The sequence below is a fragment of the Schistocerca piceifrons genome, chromosome 5 (assembly GCF_021461385.2).
Source record: "Schistocerca piceifrons isolate TAMUIC-IGC-003096 chromosome 5, iqSchPice1.1, whole genome shotgun sequence".
Taxonomy (NCBI): domain Eukaryota; kingdom Metazoa; phylum Arthropoda; class Insecta; order Orthoptera; family Acrididae; genus Schistocerca; species Schistocerca piceifrons.
The window spans coordinates 51,298,439-51,321,125 of NC_060142.1; positions in this window are offsets into that span (position 1 = coordinate 51,298,439).

Consider the following 22,687-nt stretch of genomic DNA (forward strand, 5'->3'; position numbering starts at 1 on the left):
ACAAAAGACTATGATCGCCTCTATCAACAGCAGCAACCTGTAAATACGGTCGCCCACAGACATACTGAAGTTGCCTGGAACACGGTGTGGCGAGCGGTACACACGCCTTTTCTACCTACGACGGTGCGTTCATTGTGGTACGTGGTTGTGAATGGGAAGTTCGCTACTCGTCAGAGGCTACATTCCATACATCTGACGGACGACCCCTTGTGTCCCACATGCTCAGTCGCTGGCTCGGATGCACACCGTCTGACGTGTGCCGCGACCAGCGAGTGCTGGCTACTGACGCAGCGCATGCTGGCATTACTCTTGCGGCGATTGCCGGAGTCTATCTCCCCTGATGACGTATTGCGCCCCGACGTCGTATACTTTCCATCAGCCAGAACGAACGCCGTTAACTGGCTAAAAGGCATGGCCGTTTACTACATATTTTGCGATGCTCCTAAAGGCACACTCGACTTTTGGTCCCTATTGATGACGACAAATGCAGCTTTCAGCCGCCACCCGAAGTACAGAACTCGTTTCGCAAATTATTTAGGTTCATTATTTGCGGATCCTCCTGCTCACTGGGGCGTTCCGCGTATGAGACGCTGAAAATGAAGAAGAATCCTCGAGCATATTGATCCTCTACGGACGGAATAGGGGGGGGGGGGGGAACCCCTCCAAATAGACGAGAAGACGACTCGGGCGCTCGGCTACGGCAGTTGTAGCATCTTTCTTTGTAATGAAACAAAAATAAATCCATAAATACAAAATGAAAAAAAAATTTTTGAAAAAATTAAAAGTGTTATAAAAATTAAAGAGATAAATAAATAAAACAACATCGACAAACCCACTACATCCTCTTCCTGATCCTTCGATCCTCGAACTCTAACACGTTGCTTGGGCGTGGCGGCGGGATGGCCAGGCTTCGGGTGTCGACCCCTACCCTACCCGTCGTTCTGCTCCTGAAGTGGTTCATTAGAAAAAAAAAAAGGGTGATAGAGCACTTGCCCGCGAAAGGCAAAGGTCCCGAGTTCGAGTCTCGGTCGGACACACAGTTTTAATCTGCCAGGAAGCTTCATATCAGCGCACACTCCGCTGCAGAGTGAAAATCTCATTCAGTATTTAGATTGTTTTAAAAGATCAGCTATAGTAGTTTTAATTCTTTCAGAAATTAATTTAGTTAATTCGTTTTGAATGTTATGGCTAAGGCAATGGGGCAGGTAATGCTAAGCTTTTTTTATTCATGCAATGCCTTCTGATAGTATATTATCAAAGTTAGAGAGACATTCTACTAACTTTTAAAATGCAGTTATTTGATTCGAAAAATTTTTCAGTACGTCTTCTAAAACCTAAATTCTGACCAGCTAAAAACTTTATCATCTCTGTTATCTTCTCCAAAACTGCCGTCCACCTCTTTTTCTCACGATCTATTTGAGTTTAATTTACAGAGTCTACTGTTTGACCTTTTAGTAAGAAAGCGTGTGACCTAAACCCTTTTCATGCCCCTCTAAATTTCTCAATAAATGCCTCATGTCTTTAAAACCAATCAGACTATTAAACGCAGTGATACTTATAATAAAAAGCTTACAATGAAAACAAAATACCGAATCTTTAGATTCTGAATAAAGAAACCAATCATGAGGAATAATTTCGTAATTTTGTATCTTTTTACTGTAATATGTATTGTTAAACAATCTATCGTTGCTGTCAGCAGGATATGTAGATATTTTAATCTGAATTGGCCCATTTTCTGTTAAAAATAATCTCATTATATCGGTATTATTTATGGCCAGAGAGCAGGATCATTCACGGCATTTCCAGAAAATCGTGCATCCAACGGAATTTCAGAGGTTGTGATTGATTCATCTGAAGCAGGCGAGGTACTAGTGGAGATAGTATCTTTTGAACTCTGAATCCTTTCTCATGAAGTAATTGCCTCTTCTGAAGCAGTTGCCCCTTCTGCAGAAGGTATCTCTTCTGATTGTTCAGTTAACGTTGACATGGATGCCCCTAAAATGCAAAATACCGTAACTCAACAATTTGGGCAGGTAGCCAAATGTCGCTTCTCAAAGGGTCACCCCTCTTAAAAACCGAGAAAATACAAAAATATGATGGAACATTTCGTATTTGACTATTTTCCAGAAATCATCTTAAACAGTTAATTACGTTATTTTACACCTATAATAAGCTTTTTCCATGATAACTGCAGTTATATACAACAAAAATCGAAAATGCAATTAAAATGATTTGAAAGCCGGCAAAAATGTTCCCTCCAGTCTCGTGATGTCTGTGACATAATTTTTTATGAGATTCTATCATAATTTTTTATGAGCCTCTATCTGTACTATAAACTATAGACACAGTAGTGCCATATTCAGGAATTTACGCTATAAAAAATGAGCTACAAATGGTGTCTGGTACCACACTGTACATCTATAAAAATTTCGGAAATTTCTTTTTAAAACTAAAAAGTACAGGACTAAGCCTAAAATATGCTTGCATCTTGTTCATAGAGATCCAACCGATGTAGCCGACGTTTCAAAATTTTACATCTGTGAGGATAACTTCGATGTTTAAGTAAACACGTCAGTCAAACTTACGAATCTATTTAATTTTCAGTTAAGCACTAAGCTGTATTACAGTACAAGCATAATATGCTATCACGCACAGACTTGAGTGCTTATGTTTACATTTGCGAAGTAGCACTTTCCGACGTGCAGCGCCAACGATTTATGAGTAAGGAGTGACCTTTTCGACTGTGCTTAATGAATATGAAACTTCATATTCTGTTAGTTCCATGTAGATATATTGATGGCAGCGGAACTACTAATCTTCGCAGTGCTTCGCCCTGAACCGGTGCGGTCCTGTTAGATATTCCACAACATTAGCAGACTACTCTTCATGATAGCTTCTTATTATTACACTAGTCAACAGCCATTTTGTATCTGGGATGTGATACATCAACTAGTATGTATTTTGGTGTGTAGAATCGTAATATACCTTTAAAAATGTTCTAGCACGTACCAGTTTCGAGTTTTTAAACGTTTTTTTGTTTTTTGTATCCAGTATTTCGCTGTTTGCTGTTCTTCTGTTTTGATGTTTAATTGCTTGTTTTTGAATAGCAGAGGAGAGATAGAAGATCTACAAATCGTCAGTAAATGGTTGGTGTGGTAATCCAGTGGTGTGAAAGAGTTCCTCAGTGAGTGTTTCCTGTGAAAGATAGTACAAAATTTTTGTGTTTAAAATTTACACTAAGGAAAATGGCAACTAGTAAATGTCGTTGCTGTCTAAACCACCCCGACGACTTTTGTTATGTGTGTGGGAAATTCGCTCGAAAAGCCCAAAGAAAACCAGCCACTGATCTAGTTAAGAAGGTATATAAATTGTATTTTGATTGTCCGGTGGGTGATCAAGATAAAAATTTTGCACCTCGTATTGCTTGCGTAACCTGTACTACCACCTTAACCGAGCGGCTGAAAGAAAAACGCCGAGCCATGCGATTCGCTGTTCCGATGGTGTGGTGTGAGCCTAATGACCATTATCCAGACTGTTACTTCTGTCTTACAAATATTTCGGGACATTCAAGCAAAACTAGACGTGAAATAAAGTAGCCGAATATATCTTCAGGGCATTTGCTTGTGCCCCATGATGAGGGGTTGCCTTTCCTGCCCGTAAGTTGAAAGCCACGGAACCAGACACCATGTCAAGTGAATGAAAAAGTATTGAACATGTAGAAGAATACTGCCATCAATATCATGACACTTCGCCTCAGTTCTTTAATCAAAACGAACTGAACGATTTGGTTCGCGATCTAAAACTTTCGAAACACTAAGCTGAACTCTTGGGGTCGAGACTGTAACAACGGAACTTTCTATCTCAATGGACAAAAAATTCCTGTTTCACATCAAAAGGTGCTTCCTTCGCTCAGTATTTCGATATGCAGTATTCAATGTGTGTATGTAGAGATGTCAATGGTCTGATGATGGGTGTACAACATAACGCACAGGAGTGGCGACTATCTATTGACTCCCATAAAACCAGCTTGAAAGCAATAGTACTGCATAACGGCAAAGTTCCATCGGTACCTTTGGCTTACGCAGTAGACATGAAAGAAACTTATGAAACCATGGCTTTGCTGCTAGAGGTAGTCAAATATAAGGATCATGAATGGCAGCTTTGCTGTGTTTTAAAAGTTGTTGCACTCCTTACAGGCTGGATTCACGAAATACTGGTGCTTTTTGTGGCTCAGGGACAGCCGTCACACCAAGAACGACTACAGTCAAGGAATGGCCTATAAGGAAGTCCTACGTTCCAGGAAACGTAAATGTGAGCAATACCCCATTGGTTGAGCCTGATAAAATCATTTTGCCTCCCATTCGTATCAAGTTGGGCCTTATCAAGAACTTTGTAAAAGCTCTGGATAAAGAAGGTGAGGCCTTCAATCACTTAACAGAAAAGTTTCGCAAATTAACTGAGGCAAAGCTGAAAGAGGGTATATTCGTCGGACCACATATAAGAAAATTGCCGAAAGATCCAACCTATGATACCAAACTCGCAGATATCCAATTAGTTGCTTGGTCTTCTTTTAAAGCAATGTGAAGGTCTTTTTGAGCAACAGAAAAGACAAAAACTGTGTTACCGTTGCGAATGATCTGCTGGACAACTATAAGAACATGGGGTGTAGAATGTCGCTTAAAATTCACTTTTTACATTCTAGCCTTGATTTCTTCCCTGGAAATTTGGGAGCCGTAAGCGAAGAGCAAGGTGAACGCTTTCACCAATACATTCTTACCATGGAACGCCGTTACCAAGGCCATTGGAACCCTTCAGGTATGAGTGACAACTGCTGGGGTCTTGTTAGGGAGAGTGATGAAACGGCAAACAAAAGAAGTGCTCCGTCGTCGCATTTTTCAAAAACTAAAGACGATTAAAGGTGAAAATTTCTTCTGAGCTAATTTGGACCTTTCATTGGCATCATGCCCATATATACATACAAAATAGTATTGATTTCAAACGTTCTGTATGTGTATTTCTGTTTGACTTAATTGTGCAATTTTCGCTATTACTATTTTTTATTCTGCTGTGTATCTAGGAAATATGTCATTGAGAAAAACTGATTTTACTAATGTATTGAGCACCTCAAAATTAGGTAAATCCATCCATTTGAAAACCATATGCAGAAAAAAGTTTAACTTTGTTAACGAATGTTATTATTTACTGTTGTTTGGACGCATGACCTGCTTTAAACAGCAATGTTATGGTACTTACGTGAATACAATCTCATTAACAAAGCATGTTCTGATTTTCATGTGTGTTCCCTGATTCTCGTAGTCAAATGCACCTGATCGTAAGCGTCTGTTTGTATACCAGAATTACCGACCCGTACATTAAAAAGTGTTATTACAACAAATGTTTGATCAGAATAAGTTTTTTATGTAAAACAGCGTAACATGGACTGGGAGGATGGGTAACCTTGCACGCACTGCTCAACAATCGATATCTCGGACCACGATAGTCGTGCGATCGGGATGTACCGTTAGCCAAACGTGCTACCAAATTAGCAACGCCTCATATTATGCTAAATAATTAACTGGTTATTAAACTTATTTTGTAATTTTCCAGATGGGAGAGATAAACGTGACGCCTGAGCATATGCGTCTTTTTCATATTACCATTAGCGCCATCGCCTGCGCTTTTTTTACACTAAAATCTGTCATTTTTTTTCACTGTGATTAAGCATATATAGCATTAACACTAACTAATATGAAACAGCGCAGACAGGGGCGCTAATCGCAATAAAAAAAGGACACTCGCACCATATTTATTTCCCCCAACTGGAGAATTACTTAAAATTTGTTTCTACCTACCCAGTCATCGTGGATAGCCTACCAGAAACAAATTTATCCAAATTCAACACATGTAACACGCAGTTAGGTTTTTTTTCGACCAGGTAAGTTCATTTTAATTGAAGTTACATTCATCAGTCGGAGAAGTCAGCTTTTTAATTCTTTCTTCTTCTCGAGTTTTCTTTTTTTATTTTGAGTTCCTCATAGTTTCTTTTTAGCGCCGACTAATTCGGACGTCTACCAATAAAACCAAACAAAGAACGATAAAATTTCTCACACCGATTGTATATAAAGCGCACAGTTATTATAAGGGATTGTAATACTGCACAGTCCCACTGCCTTGCACAGTACAATAAAATAATACATGTTTTATTTCTGTACCTCACTGATACCGTAAAACTTAACCTTTAAAATTATAACAGACTTACACTGACAACGTAAAGACAATTTCCAAGAAACAACAGTTTTATACACACTCCTTGCACAACATTAGCATTTCACAATATGAGTTCACAAACTTTCTTTCAGTATGACGTAAGTAGAGGCAGTCAAATGATACGGCCTGTAAATTTGAGTAGCTGATTAAAAATGTAAACTGTTCACGCTCTTTGTGTCGCCTGTGTTTGTCGTCTCATTCTCTTCGAACTCAAAGGGCATGCCCAGAGCACGAAACTATTTGTCGCGACCACAGGCGAGAGTGGGCAGCCCATTGCGAGTTCTTCCGTTTTTGTTCGTAGTAGCGAATTTCTGTATGGAGTACTTCTACATCTACATCTACATGGATACTCTGCAAATCACATTTAAGTGCCTGGCAGAGGGTTCATCGAACCACCTTCACAATTCTCTATTATTCCAATCTCGTATAGCGCGCGGAAAGAATGAACACCTATATCTTTCCGTGCGAGCTCTGATTTCCCTTATTTTTATCGTGGTGATCGTTTCTCCCTATGTAGGTCGGTGTCAACAAAATATTTTCGCATTCGAAGGAGAAAGTTGGTGACTGGAATATCGTGAGAAGATTTCGTCGCAACGAAAAACGCCTTTCTTTTAATGATTTCCAGCCCAAATCCTGCATCATTTCTGTGACACTCTCTCCCATATTTCGAGATAATACAAAACGTGCTGCCTCTCTTTGAACTTTTTCGATGTACTTCGTCAGTCCTATCTGGTAAGGATTCCACACCGCGCAGCAGTATTCTAAAAGAAGACGGACAAGCGTAGTGTAGGCAGTCTCCTTAGTAGGTCTGTTACATTTTTTAAGTGTCCTGCCAATAAAAAGCAGGCTGGGTGCCATCCGAATTGAAACTGATGTATCTTTTCCGCTATGTATGGATGACACGTTCGTCATCTGGCCCCAAGGGAGCGACAAACTCCTTGACTTCCTTACGCATTTGCACTCCATACATCTCAACATCAAATTCACTATGGTGAGTATCGGAAGAAAACGCACCTTGACCCGTATCTGCATGCAGAGAGCTGCTGCCACCCTTCACAAAGGAATAGGGTACTAAAAACACTACTACACATGGCGCGCACTATTTCAGATGGAGAGGTCTGCCCCTGGAGCTACAACACCTCAGAACTGTATGCCGAAAAACGGGTACCCAGAATGGAAGATTAGGGGCGCTCTCCACCTCACCACAACAGTACAACCTGTGGAGACTGGAGAAGCCACAGAGGAACAGGTAGTCACTGCCTTTATATCGTACACTGCAAACTATCCTGAAAAATAGGACGCATGTTGAAGAAGCACCGAGTGAAAACAGTCTCTTGCCTACCCAATAAAACACGAGGATCATTGGGAAGTGTTAAAGATGATCTCGGTTTGCGGAAGGCCGTACTGGACAGACAGTGCGCACCGTCGAAGATCGTTGCCGAGAACGCCAGAGACACACTCGACTGTTGTGTGCCAACAAGTCAGCGGTCCCAGAGCACTGTTTGTGAATTTTATGTTCACATGTAGCAGTTTTATAATCTTTGTATATGTATACTAAAACGCATTCTTTACAGACAAATGGAAAAACTGGTAGAAGCCGACCTCGGGGAAGATCAGTTTGGATTCCGTAGAAATATTGGAACACATGATGCAATACTGACCTTACGACTTATCTTAGGAGAAACATTTAGGAAAGGCAAACCTACGTTTCTAGCATTTGTAGACTTAGAGAAAGCTTTTGACAATGTTGACTGGAATACTCTCTTCCAAATTCTAAAGGTGGCAGGGGTAAAATACACGGAGCGAAAGGCTATTTACAATTTGTACAGAAACCAGATGGCAGTTATAAGAGTCGAGGGGCATGAAAAGGAAGCAGGGGTTGGGAAGGGAGTGAGACAGGGTTTTTAGCCTCTCCCCAATGTTATTCAATCTGTATATTGAGCAAGCAGTAAAGGAAACAAAAGAAAAATTCGGAATAGGTATTAAAATCCATGGAGAAGAAACAAAAACTTTGAGGTTCGCCGATGACATTGTAATTCTGTCAGAGACAGCAAAGGACTTGGAAGAGCAGTTGAATGGAATGAACAGTGTCTTGAAAGGAGGATATGAGGTGAACATCAACAAAAGCAAAACGAGGATAATGGAATGTAGTCGAATTAAGTTGGGTGATGCTGAGGGAATTAGATTAGGAAATGAGACACTTAAAGTAGTAAAGGAGTTTTGCTATTTGGGGAGCAAAATAACTGATGATGGTCGAAGTAGAAAAGATATAAAATGTAGACTGGCAATGGCTAGGAAAGCGTTTCTGAAGAAGAGAAATTTGTTAACAACGAGTATAGATTTAAGTGTCAGGAAGTCGTTTCTGAAAGTGTTTGTATGGAGTGTAGCCATGTATGGAATTGAAATATGGACAATAAATAGTTTGGACAGGAAGGGAATGGAAGCTTTCGAAATGTGGTGCTACAGAAGAATGCTGAAGATTAGATGGGAAGATCACATAACTAATGAGGAGGTATTGAATAGAATTGGGGAGGGGTTTGTGGCACAACTTGATGAGAAGAAGGGACCGGTTGGTAGGACATGTTCTGAGGCATCAAGGGATCACAAGTTTAGCATTGGAGGGGAGCGTGGAGGGTAAAAAATGTAGAGGGAGACAAAGATATGAATACATTAAGCAGATTCAGAAGGATGTAGGTTGCAGTAGGTACTGGGAGACGAAGAAACTTGCAAGGATAGGGTAGCATGGGGAGCTGCATCAAACCAGTCTCAGGACTGAAGACCACAACAACAACAACATGTATTGCCGTGCGATAAACAAATAAAATACGTGTTAGTGCAATGATGCGGATTGTCCATTGTGTCTGTAATAACTAATATAACACTCGCAACCATGTGTCCTTTTTATTTTCTTTATTGATATTTCGTCCCCATCGCCCCATGTGGGAGGACAGTGGCCTGTCAGCGGTACAAGATTCTGTGTGGTGTCACGGCCAGACAGCACACTTGCTAGGTGGTAGCCTTTAAATCGGCTGCGGTCCGTTGGTATATGTGGGACTCGCGTGTCGCCACTATCAGTGATTGCAGACCGAGCGCCGCCACACGGCAGGTCTAGAGACACTTCCTAGCACTCGCCCCAGTTGTACAGCAGACTTTGCTAGCGATGGTTCACTGACAAATTATGCTCTCATTTGCCGAGACGATAGTTAGCATAGCCTTCAGCTACGTCATTTGCTACGACCTAGCAAGGCGCCATTATCATTAGCTATTTATCTTGTGATGCATGTACCGTCAGACCGATGTTCAGCAATTATGAATTAAAGTTAAGTATTCCAGTAGTTACTTACGTTCTTTGCTACTATAAATTCCCTTAACTGTTCCAGACCTCACGCCAGCCTGCGTGAGATTAAAACGCGTGCCTTTCGGCCACCCGTCACTGTGGATTGGCTGTCCACAACATTCTGCTCTTCAACCGAGAACTTTTACAAAAAGGAAGTGTGAAGACATTACAAACAAGATTTATGGACGAAAAATTTAAAAACGTTTTTAACATGCCATGGAAAGATAATTTACAAAATTAGTAATTTTCTTCCTTTAAAATGTAGAAAAAATAAAAGTCTAAAAGATAAAGATAAAAGAAGTAACAGACGTTTAAAGACATTTAAGAAGACAGCGACTTTAATAAGAAAGGAGATCTGCACTTTCACTAAAAGCGACTGAGGGACCTGCACTGAGTACAAATGCGGTGGGGACATTAAACGTTGGGTGCTCTGGCGGGGGCCGAGCGGTTCTAGGCGCTTCAGTCTGGAAGGGCGAGACCGCTACGGTCGCAGGTTCGAATCCTGCCTCGAGCATGGATGTGTGTGATGCCCTTAGGTTAGTTAGGTTTAAGTAATTCTAAGTTCTAGGGGACCGATGACCTTAGATGTTAAGTCCCATAGTGCTCAGAGCCATTTGAACCATTTTGCTCTGGTGGGAAGCTGGTTGCGGGTGCAAATTTATAAGCCGTTGAGTGGTATCAGTGGAAAAGAAGACAGGTGGTGGTGTGGATAGTGAGAGGACGGAAATGAAGCACGTGTTTGGTAGGCGGAGAGGGCCATGGTGTCGGGAGAGGAAAGGATGGGGAGAAAGGGAGAGGGTGGAGAGTGGGGCTTCTGGTGTGAAGTGGAATACGTGGGAAATTCTAGTTTTTATGACGAATAGATTTCGGGGCAGATCTCATTGCCTGGGACAGGGATTCGGTTGAAGTTGCGTTGGGATAGGATATGGAGTGTGTGAACGTGTTGGTACGGTGGGATGTGTTGTGCGGTATGCATTATTTTGGTCACCCTGTAAGTCCAATTTCTTATGTAAATATCGAATACACTTAGCTCACACAGAGAAAAACCATGCGTCTGAGTAATCTTTCTATATTGCTACAATATCTTAGTGTTGCTACACCGCCTCTGCATGAGAGCGCTAACAAAGTTACACGCATTCTAAATTGAGTAGGGTTGAGTAGCAGACGCATTTTGAACAGTGGCTAGGAAAGTTTCGCGATATGTAATATGAGATTGATGGAATTGCAGTATGAATATCTTTAATACAATTGTGGAGAATGACTGTAATGAGATTATTTGTGAGTTTTTTCTGGTATGTTGAGAGATTGAAGTAAGCATGCAAGTGCGTAGCATTGTTTTGTTTCAGATTGTAGTAAGAAGCTCAGATCGTAGGATTGTTATTTGGACTGCTCTAATAGGAAGATGAAATTCCCCTTGCTTAAAGCTATTTCTTAAAGCCATATTATGTTAATACTGTTGTGAACATTCAGTTGATTTCTAAAGCACTACTTTTGTACATAGAATTTCATTTCAATTTTGTCAGATGTCATTCCTTACCACTTAAAATTCCCACTCTTCATTCAGTTTATTATGTATGTACACACATTGCACTTTGTAATACCGAATTGAACAGTCGTAATTTTTAATGTTGCTTTGCTGCTGTATGGTGTGCACTGCTTTCAAGAACTCTGCAAAATGTTTGTCAAGACATGAGGTAAAAGCGAAAATACAGTTAAGGGCCACGAATATCTATGCAATTTCAGTTGCACATTTATTTCAGAAGTCAAGTTAGATTCAGGGCACCAGTGCATTTTTATAGAAATAGTTAGCTTCGCTTTGTAGACAGTGTTGAGCAAATCAAACCCAATCTTTTTATAATGCAGTATAGTCAGAGCTCTGCACAGCACATGAGTTTAAGTACGGAATTAGTTCGTTTAGTAATTATTTTTGAGAAGTTTTGGTAGACAATTTTACGAAAATTCACGCAGATGCAGAGAAGCACAGAAAGCGGTTAAGTAACAGTGTTTGTAGTGGCGTAGCTGCATATCGGGATCGGTGGTCGGACAGGAGAAATTAGTGATAGTGGACTCAAGTTTGCGGATAGCGTAGGATTTGCGGAGGTGTTCAGTGTGGATGAGGAGAGATGGCAAATCGATGAGGAGGTAAAGGTTCCACGTGGGGAAAGGTAAACGGATGGGGGAAGAAAGTGGTGTGCATGAGGAACACGGGTTTGGCGATACCTATGAAACTTTGGAGACACAGATATCCCTGCAACATTTGCGTAGGAGACGAAAGGCCAGATCATGGATTTTGTAATTATGGAGGATAGTGGACGGGTGTAATCCCCAAATTCGGCCACTCAGTAGTTTTTGTCTATTGTATGCTTTCTACCGAATGGTTTGTAGATGACGTTTCTATGTTGGTTGGCGATCATGTGTAAGTCCAAAATATTTTAATATTTAGTTTGTATACTTTCTCGGCAACTGTTGTCGTATATAACGAAATAATAAACAATTAGTTGCATAAAAGAACTTTAACTTCTTTAACGCTTTCGAGCACTTAGTGCCCTTCTTCAGAAGGTTATTCCTGTCGCATTATTTGCGAGTGTCAACAATAACATGCGTACAGCAAAATGCCATGATCATGTGGTTCATAGTGTCTGTACAAAATTAATGTGTTAGTTAACTAGATAGGACTGTTGTACATGATGAAGTACCGCGCGGGATTAGTCGAGCGGTCTGAGGCGCTGCAGTCATGGACTGTGCGGCTGGTCCCGGCGGAGGTTCGAGTCCTCCCTCGGGCATGGGTGTGTGTATTTGTCGTTAGGATAATTTAGGTTAAGTAGTGTGTAAGCTTAGGGACTGATGACCTTAGCAGTTAAGTCCCATAAGATTTCACACACATTCGAACACGATGAAGTAGGACTTATGGAGGCGGAAACTGCGGATGATTCGTCCTACGGTTATTGTCGGAATGTATGCAGGTCCATCACAGCCAATTGCCGAACGAACATTACGAAGAGAACTTCATGCAAAAGGCCAAAGCTCGGAGCAGCACATTAACCGACAACAGAAACAGACCAACTGTCCTATGAAGCCGGCTGGTGTGGCCGTGCGGTTCTAGGCGGTTCAGTCTGGAACCACGTGACCGCTACGGTCGCAGGTTCGAATCCTGCCTCGGGCATGGATGTGTGTGATGTCCTTAGGTTAGTTAGGTTTAAGTAGTTCTAAGTTCTAGGAGACTGATGACCTCAGAAGTTAAGTCCCATAGCGCTCAGAGCCATTTGAATCATTTTTGCACTTCATGTGGGTAAACAACTGTAGCCACGAAATATTCTGTCTAAAGCGTGTTACTTCCAACACTGTCAAAAATCCATCATGCAAATCAGATCAACCTTATTATTGATCCACTACTGTTCACTGTACAAGATATCTTCAACCACTCCTTAGCCACAAGTGTTTTCTCTTAGGGACTAGCCGGCCGCGGTGGTCTAGCGGTTCTGGCGCTGCAGTCCGGAACCGCGGGACTGCTACGGTCGCAGGTTCGAATCCTGCCTCGGGCATGGGTGTGTGTGATGTCCTTAGGTTAGTTAGGTTTAAGTAGTTCTAAGTTCTAGGGGACTTATGACCTAAGATGTTGAGTCCCATAGTGCTCAGAGCCATTTGAACCATCTTAGGGACTAGTTAAACTATTATGTAAAAAGGACGTTGCCACAGCACCCTCTGATTCCCCACCTGTTTGATTTCTTCTTGCACCGTCCAAGGCCTTGGAATATATAGTCCACGATGAGCTAACAAACATTCTAACTACAAACAAACAACCTACTACATGAATACCAATCAAGCTTCCGTAAACATTGCAGCACAACTTCTGCCTTAATAAAGGTAACAGATGACATGAAGCTTGCCATGGATGCACAAGAAGCTATTATCATGTCCTTCTTGGACTTCAGCAAAGCCTTTGACGCTGTCCACTATCACATTTTAGTAGCCAAACTCAGCAGCCTACATTTATCGCCAAGTTCAATGCAGTGGTTTTACTCATACCTGACGTCTCGCCGGCTTCATGTCTGGCACCATAAAGTCACTATGGAGGCAGGTAGTATCAGGTTTCCCCCAGCGTTCGGTATTAGGTCGTATTCCATTTTCATTGTACGTAGATGATGTGTCATCAGTTTTGTCCTACGGCAAATACCACATGTGCGCTGGGGTCCTCCAGCTGTATCTGAGTGCAAAACCAGTAACTCTGAAGGCAACTATCAAATATATCAGTACCGACCTGCGTACACTACCAAAATGGGCACAGGGTATAGGGTTAAAATTCATCTCATCCAAAACCGAAGCTGTACTGGTTGGTCATTCTAGGGACATTAGGCCGAAATATGGGGAATCCTTACCCTCTTCAACGTTAACTGGAAAAATAATCAACTTCTCTCCTTCAGAGAGAGTCTAGCAGTAATAATAGATGAATATTTAACTTCGTCTAAGCACCTAACCGCAATGTGCAAGGAGGCATTGCAGCATCTCTTAGTGCCCTACAAAAATATGAAAAGCTCTCCCCTCTTGATCTGAAAAAAAAACCTGTACAAATATTTACACTTCCAATTATTGATTACAGAGATGTTATCCCGCAAGGCCTTTCCCAAGAAAGCTCACGGTCCCTGGAACTGGTTACGAATGCCTGTGTTCGCTGTATCTATAATCTTCGACTCTCTTATCACATTTCACTATCGTATCCGCCGCTACCCTGGCCGCATGCTGAGAAGCACAGATATTTCCATATCTTCTGTCTTCTCTATTATGTTAGCAACGAACAATGTCCCTGATAATTCTCCTCGATCTTAACGCTCTTGTCTGAACAACATGATGGAAACACCAGCTCCCATCGGAGAAAAATCCTATCTGTCCCACCCCACCCTTCAGTCACTTTCTCGAACTACTTCTGAATAGCAGGAACCCAGCTCTGGAATAGCCTCCCACGTTATATTAAAGAACTGAGAAACATCTCGAGCTTCAGAAGACACTCAGTGACGTATCTCACAAGCTGCAACATGGTCGCGAATTGAATAGTGACCCGAAAGTAGAATAAATTTCCTTTACTTCACATCTATGGTCACAAATTTTTATGTTATCATACTACCGGTTTCGGTCATAATGACCATCCTAAAAAAGAGATCTGAAGGTGGTCATTATAGACCAAAGCCCGTAGTCTGATGACATAAAAATTTGTGACCATAGACACAAAGTAATGGAAATTTAGTGACATATCTAATAAAGCAACAATAAGGATTACCGCTGTACATGTAGGCACTAGTTACCCTCGTACATCCCTTTTTGCAACCTTACATTCCTCATTTCCCAGTATTCCTAACCGGTGCAGTCTCCAAAAATTTCCTTTCCCCAGAACTCTCTATATGAGCAACGTCTATTTTGTACACCTATGAATTCTTTTTATGTTTGCCACTATCATTATTGTTATTATTATCATTATTATTAATATTACCATTACCAGTTGCAGCGGCACCAGCAGTAGTAGACGTTATGCCAGTATTAACGTTATTAGTCCATTGTCAGTATAGTTTACTCATACTGCCACTTCAGACGCTAAGATCATTTCAAAGAGTAACACAACAGTAGAATTTTCAAAAAATTATTTTTAATTGGCATAAAAGACACTATGAATCTTTTAAAATACGAGGCAAAAAGTCTAATCCCTGAAAAAAAAAAATGTTCTGTGGACTTCAGAGCTCCTCGTCTAGCGCATCGGATGACTCGTAAGGGCCCAACTGCGCCATCTCGATACCCCCTGTAGTTTCTGGGTATAGCTAGAAACATAACAAAACAATAACACGGCAGCTTGGCGTCAAACAAGCGTCACTATGTCTACGAATCTTGATTTTTGTGTGCCGTATTGACTTTTGGTAGTTTATTTGTGATCTCATAGTATACAGTTTTGTCTTTCAAATTATAATGAGTGGTACGAAAGTGTACTCCGGCGGAAAAGGTACGAAAACTTCGTAACCAACGAGGCGTCGAAGCAGTATGTCATCAAAGCGTCCGAAGAACAGATAAGAGGCTGAGAGCAGTTGGGAAGGAGTCAGTGCTTCTGCTAAGACATTGAAAGACAGTGGCCGGCCGGTGTGGCTGAGCGGTTCTAGGCGCCTCAGTCTGCGGTCGTAGGTTCGAATCCTGCCTCGGGCATGGATGTGTGTGATGTCCTTAGGTTGGTTAGGTTTAAGTAGTTCTAAGTTCTAGGGGACTGATGACCTCAGCTGTTAAGTCCCATAGTGCTCAGAGCCATTTGAACCATTTTTTGAAAGACAGTGACCAGAATTTTGATGTGAATTAAGGACTGAGCTATAGCACTACAGATTTTGTTGCCGCTTTCTCTCTTATCCCCCGAGACGTGAAAAGTAAAACGTGCAGTGTAGGCATCACGTTTCAAGAAGTCATCGCTTAGGCTTCACTATAATTATTGCCTGTCCAAAATGCCGAGAAGTTGTTGTGCCAAGTACTAAGTTTATACAGAATGCATATGAAATCAGCCGTCGAATCAACCTAGCAATGCGCCTGCATGGAGTAGGACTGAACAGAACTGTATAGTTTTGTGCGTTCATGTAATTGCCACGATCGACATCTCAATAGTTCTATGACAAATTTGTAGGTATGACTTCAGTGGAACAGGCAACAGTACGGTTGGCCAGTCCTGGGATAGCAGATTAATGGTAAGAGTTTTCTAAACGTAGAATTTTTTTCGTTTGTTCGTGTCTGTAACACGTTCCAAAACTTCAAACGCATTTTTGTCAGAGTATAATTTTTCAAAAGGACACGCAGCATAACTCCAGCAATTTTCAATCATTTTATTTGAAAATATAACAACAACTTTGAAATAATATTTCAGAATGAATCACATTGGTGATTTTCCGATTAGTTACTTTAAACAATACTTACTGACAAATGACTGTCTTCTTTTGGTGAAAATTGAACGACTTTATTGACACACTTGCCAGTTACACAAAAAGCAATATTTCTAAAATCCCCTACGTGGTTCACTAGTTCCACTAAAAATCAAAATGCCTCGTGAGAATTGCTTCAGTGTCGCCATTTTGTAATATTTTACCATAATTTTTTTTTGGTAATATACTAAAATATATGCTCAATAAATATTCTCAAGTATTACTTCTCCATCACCTTTCCTTCCGCCAAAAATAAAATTGTCAAGGAAACGCTTATTTTAGGCCGTCACAGTTGTAGTACCCCTGAATACTAGTGTTAATATTAAACCTGTTAGTTATTAAGTAACTACGACGCAAAAAACTTTTGTGTGCGTGAAACCCTGGTCCGATGTAAGAGAAGGCCTCCTGGCCCTAATCAGATAAAGATAAATAAATAAAATAAATAAATAAATAAATAAAGCTGCACGACTTCAATGGGCTAACACAGAAAATGGACAGTAATCGATCGGGACGTGTAACGTTATTAGACAAGTCACGATTTTTCCTCTTTTTAGATGAGACGAGGCGTTGATCACACCGAGGGTCCAGTGAGACATTTAACCCACAGTGTGTGGTGAATGTAGCACAGGCAAAAGTGGTACTGCAATGCTTTGGAGGTGTTTTACGTACCGTGACTTGGACCCACTCATCCAGGTTACCCTGAACTCGGACCATGATGGTTATTGCAACGCTCTCGGTGACCGGGAGTTGCCCTTTCATCTAGACTTTCGTGACGAGTCTGCTTAGGACACTCGCGTTTTCCAACATGAAAACAGTGTCTTCACAGGGCCGCACACATACATTCCTTGTTTGACACCTAGACTGACGCGCTAACTCGCTAGATCTTAATCCCAAAGAAAATGTCTGAGACTATTTGCAACAGCAGGAGAATCGCAACAGTCATCATCCCCATAGGTAGGTCTGCAGGATCTGATCCTCAATGAATGGTTTCAGCTGTATATGGCTTATCTGAAGCCATTACCCTGCGGCCATCAGCCTTGCTGCAGCCGCTGTTACATGGTTATTAGCGTGATGTGTTCTGCGAGTGATTATATTCCAAGATGCTACTCCAGGCAGGTGTAAAATGAATGTGCGCAACGGAAAACAATAAACGCTAAAATGAAGATTTGGCCCTGTCTGACTACCCCCTGAAGCAGATCTTAGGATCTCTTAATTCTATAAATTACAATCTAAACATAAATGAATGATGAAGGCAACTAGGAAACGAAGTTTTTCGCGACGGCACTTATATATAAAACATTCACGGTATTCTTGTCGCGTCAGTTCTGGATAAAATCTCGAGCTTTCGACGATTACCTCCATCGTCATCGTCAGGAGCTGACTGTCTTCACTGCTGCTGTGGTAGCCTCTATAATCTATATAGCCCGAAGACGGCTTCTGATCGGTCGGCTTATGATTGGTCGGCGATTACGTACTGCTGTCTCAGACGGTGTCAGTGTGTGGGCCGGTGGCGCCACCGCTTCCGTTTGAACGTAAACCTTGGAAGGAACGTCTCTGCTGCTTCTTTGCATCAAGCGCTCGTTTCCACGCACAGCTCAGATGGTATCCGCTATCGCGGTTAAAGTTCTTTTGGCTCATTCTTATTTGAACAGCCTCCTTAATAACAGAATCCCAGTACGTGGAGGCATGGGACAGAATTTTAGTTTCATCGAACAATATTTTATGTTTGTTCGTGAGGCTGTGCTCCGCAATTGCCGATTTCTCCAATTCTCTATTTTCAATATGGCGTTGGTGTTGTGCACAGTGGTCGGAAACGGCACGAATCGTCTGACCTATGTAATTGCTTCCACACTCACAGGGTATATTATAAACTCCAGGGACCCTGAGGCCGAGATTGTCCTTAACAGGGCGCATCATCTTCTTCATTTTCTTAGGAGGACGAAAAATCCGTCTTATACCTCGTCTACACAGTATTCTTCCTATTTTGCTGGAAATCGCACCACAAAAAGGAAGAGTCGCAATCGGTGTTTCATCCTGTGAGTGTACAGCATTTTCACGTTTCAGAAGGAAGCTCGACTTTCTATCCAGAACTGATGCGGCAAGAATACCGAGAATGTTGTATGTAGATGAAGGCAACTAATCGTACTAAATTATAAACGTTGTACCTGCTTATATATTTATTGTGTGTTTAGCTTTTATAACCCTAATAAGCCGAAGCAATTTGCGATATCACCGTATGTACTGCGTCCTGTGATGGTTCTCGTACTCGTCTGCGACGATGGAAGAACTCCACCCACAAATAAACTCTTTCAAACACTAGGACGGCAGAAGGCGGTCCTCTGACTAATATACTCTAATACTGTCTTCTCCTCTCTGTGTTCTACAGACGAGAAACGCGAACTCCCAACCACAAGGACGGAATTTAGATAACATCTCAACGTAAGTATAGGCAGAGGAACTGCTCTCAATTACTGAACGCTGCATAGTCAAAGACGACTTCGAACCTGGAAGTGAAGTCCAGAATCGTATAGGTTAGTAACAGTACAGTGCCTAACTGTTCTAACTATAAACTCACCTGAGAGCGAATACATTTAGTCCGTGTGTACCAACAAAGCTGATATCGAGCGACTGTCACACAGGGGCCTCCCAGCAAGGCTCAGCTCCCCATCATCCAAAAACGAATCATATTCCCGAAACCATGGAATATTCTCCATCTCTACAAATTCTTCCGAACGCCGACCACCCCTATTTTAGTCTGTTTTCGTCCAGCACGGAAAATTTGCGAAGATAACCTATACTCGTACAATGGCACGCTTTTGAGTAAAAATTCTTGGAAATAACCCAGCCTGCATGTTTTCCGAGGTGACACTTCAGCGTTCCTCCCAGCTGCGTTCAAGATTTTCGCAGTTTCCAAAGTATAATCCCTCCCGTCCGGCTACAAACCGGCCGGTCGCGACTCTATTGTGACCCAGCACTCACGTGTTCCAACGTCCGTCTTGCTACTTCCTGTGTTTAAGCAGGACCAACACACCTGTGTGGGCCTTCCACCCAGGGCTTGAGTCCCACCTGCCATTTCATTTCCACTATCGTTCCAACCTCTACTAGTATGATAATAAAGACACTCCGTCAGCTTCCATGCGAGTGGCGTTAACAATTATTTACGTCTTTGAAAGTTGACGATAATGTGAGCATGTTGCTATAAGCACATCCTAGCTTGATTTATGCATAGTTTTTTTCCTAGACTAGTCCAAGGAATGAGTTACAAAAATTGCTGCACTTACGAAGTTGGGTCAAGCAAACGTCTCACATGGGGAAGGCAATCAGACCTGTGTAGGAAACTAGCACTTCGCCAAGCTGCCCGACTAACATTTCGCATCTCGTTACCGAAGCTCTCGTTATGGATAAATTACTGTACCTCTCTTTCCTTACCTGGAATTTGATTTGATTTTGTGGGGTTGTGTAATACGATTGTAGCTTTGTTCGCCAGAATACAGACTCTAATACTGAGGTTGTCGGGAAGTGCAAACTGCAAAAGCAGAAATGACTAGACGTGATGTGCAAGGCTGTGGCACCATGCATCACTATAGAAAAGGTTGATGCAGCGCATAGGAAAATTAAAGAGACCTTTGGAGGAAAGAGAAGCACCTGTATTAAGAGCTCAGATTGGTTGCCAGTGCCAGTACAAAGCAAAGAAGGGAAGACTGAAATTCACAGAGAGTAATATAAGGGGGAAAAATTGAAGACAATATTAGAGAAAGAGAAGAAGTAAAAGGCGATGGGATGGGAGATATATGATATCTGCGAGAATAATTAGAGAGACTTCTGGAAGACCTAAATCGAAACAAGACCCCCAGGAATAGACGACATTTCATCAGTGTTATTGTGTTCCTGGGGAGAGCCAGCCATGACAAAACTATCCCATCTTGTATTCAAGACATAACAGACAGACGAAATATCCTCAGACTTCAACAAGAGTGTAATAGTTCCTATTCCAGAGAAGCTAGGTAGTGACAGGAGCGAATCTTACCGAACAATCTGTTTAATAAGTCACGGACTCAATATACTCACACGTATGATTTACAGTAGAAACGAGAAACTGCTAGAAACCAACCTTAAGGAAGATCAGGAACACATGAGGCCATACTGACCCTGCGACGTATGTTAGAAGATAGACGGAAGGAAGACCAGTCTCTCTTATAACATTTGTAGATTTAGAGAAACATTCTGACAAAGCTGGCTGGAATACATTCTTTGAAATTATGGAGGTAGCAAGAGTAAAATACAGCGAACGGAAGAAGATTCACAAATTGTACATAAACCAGACTGCAGTTAGAGTCGCAGGGAATGAAACGGAAGCAGTAGTTGAGATGTTATTCAATCTGTATATTGAGGAAGCAGTTAAAAAAACTAAGGAGATCTTCGGAAATGGAATTAAAATTTCAGGGAGACGTTTCAGCTCTCTCCCACATCTCATGAACACAGGCCATAGATGGACAGCACACGAAGAATATCTACAACTAAACAGATTTCAAAGTATGTTTATCTTGCAGCAAGACGAAAAACCACGCGAGAATCAGCTAAGCGAGCAGTGGTGAACCTTACAGCGAGAATGATCAACGATGCAGCAATGTCAGTACTCGCGAAAGGACTCAACTTCACCCCGAATCCTACACCACTACCGGTTCTGGACATCACAAACAATGTGGAGCAGCTCACCTACGCTCTATCAGCCAATGCGGCCAGACAAATAGACGTGAAGAGCGCCGTGCGCTCTCCAGGGCAGCAACACGGAAGAGCGACATCTTAAAGGCGAAAAGAGCGTCCATCCGCGAGTTATGTGACGATCCTGAGTTGGTCGTCCAGCCCGCTGACAAGGGAAACGTGTACTGTGGAGGCGTGTTAACCTGAGTACTCTTTTAACGTGCAGTATTTACATCGGAGTAGATGATATTTGTGGTGTCACCGCCAGACACCACACTTGCTAGGTGGTAGCTTTAAATCGGCCGCGGTCCATTAGTACATGTCGGACACGCGTGTCGCCACTTTCAGTGATAGCAGACCGAGCGCCACCACACGGCAGGTCTTGAGAGACTTACTAGCACTCGCTCCAGTTGTACGGACGACGTAGCTAGCGATACACACTGACGAAGCATCGCTCATTTGCAGAGCAGATAGTTAGAATAGCCTTCAGCTAAGTCAATGGCTACGACCTAGCAAGGCGCCATTAGCCTTACATAGCTTGTATCTAAAGAGTCTCACTTGTATCGTCAGGAGCTATGTACCACAAGGATGGATTAAAGTTAACTATTCCAGGAGCTACATACTTTTCTTTATAGCATTCATTACGTATCCCGTTTCAGACTTATCTCTAGCCTGCGTGGGTTAACGCGTGCATATCGGCTTCCTCAAACCGCACTGTGTCGGCACTTCTGTCGACACATCCATATTAACTCGTATCGCAAAACTAGTCTCAGGAAATTTCAGTTGTTTTGAGCCTAATTATTATTCAAAGTCGAATGAGTGGAAAAAGGTAGGATACCAACTTACACAATGACAAATATTTTCGACTTAACTTCGCTAACACTTAGCCTGAGTACTGTTTCTGTGCAGTATATAACAATAGATAGAATTCCGGGAACCCGAAATCTTACGTCACTCGCCGAGACGTATTACAGCTTAATACTTCGTATTCGAATCTCAACTGACATAAAAATCGTACTCGCAATGAGTATAAGTCCTGCAAAATTGTTATCAACTCGTGAACACCTTAACCTCGCATAAGCTTAGACAAAAATTAACTCTAAAACGATACCTTTAAGACTTCTTCTGATGTATCGCAGTAAATCGCTATCATTTGCTCAATAAAGATATAATTCCTAGCGTAAAATAGCAACATCTTTGAATGCTGCTACTGAGATATTACTTGTCTGTAAGCAGCAATAGTTACGCCTTACCAATAAATCTCTCTCTCTCTTTCTTTCTTTCTTTTCTGAGAGGCAGTTAAATGTAACAAATATATACGAATATGTTTTTCTTTCTAATTCCTTTCCCGTTTAAACATTATGTCTTAATCAGATCTTTGGATGTTGTTGTTGTTGTGGCCTTCAGTCCTGAGACTGGTTTGATGCAGCTCGCCATGCTACTCTTC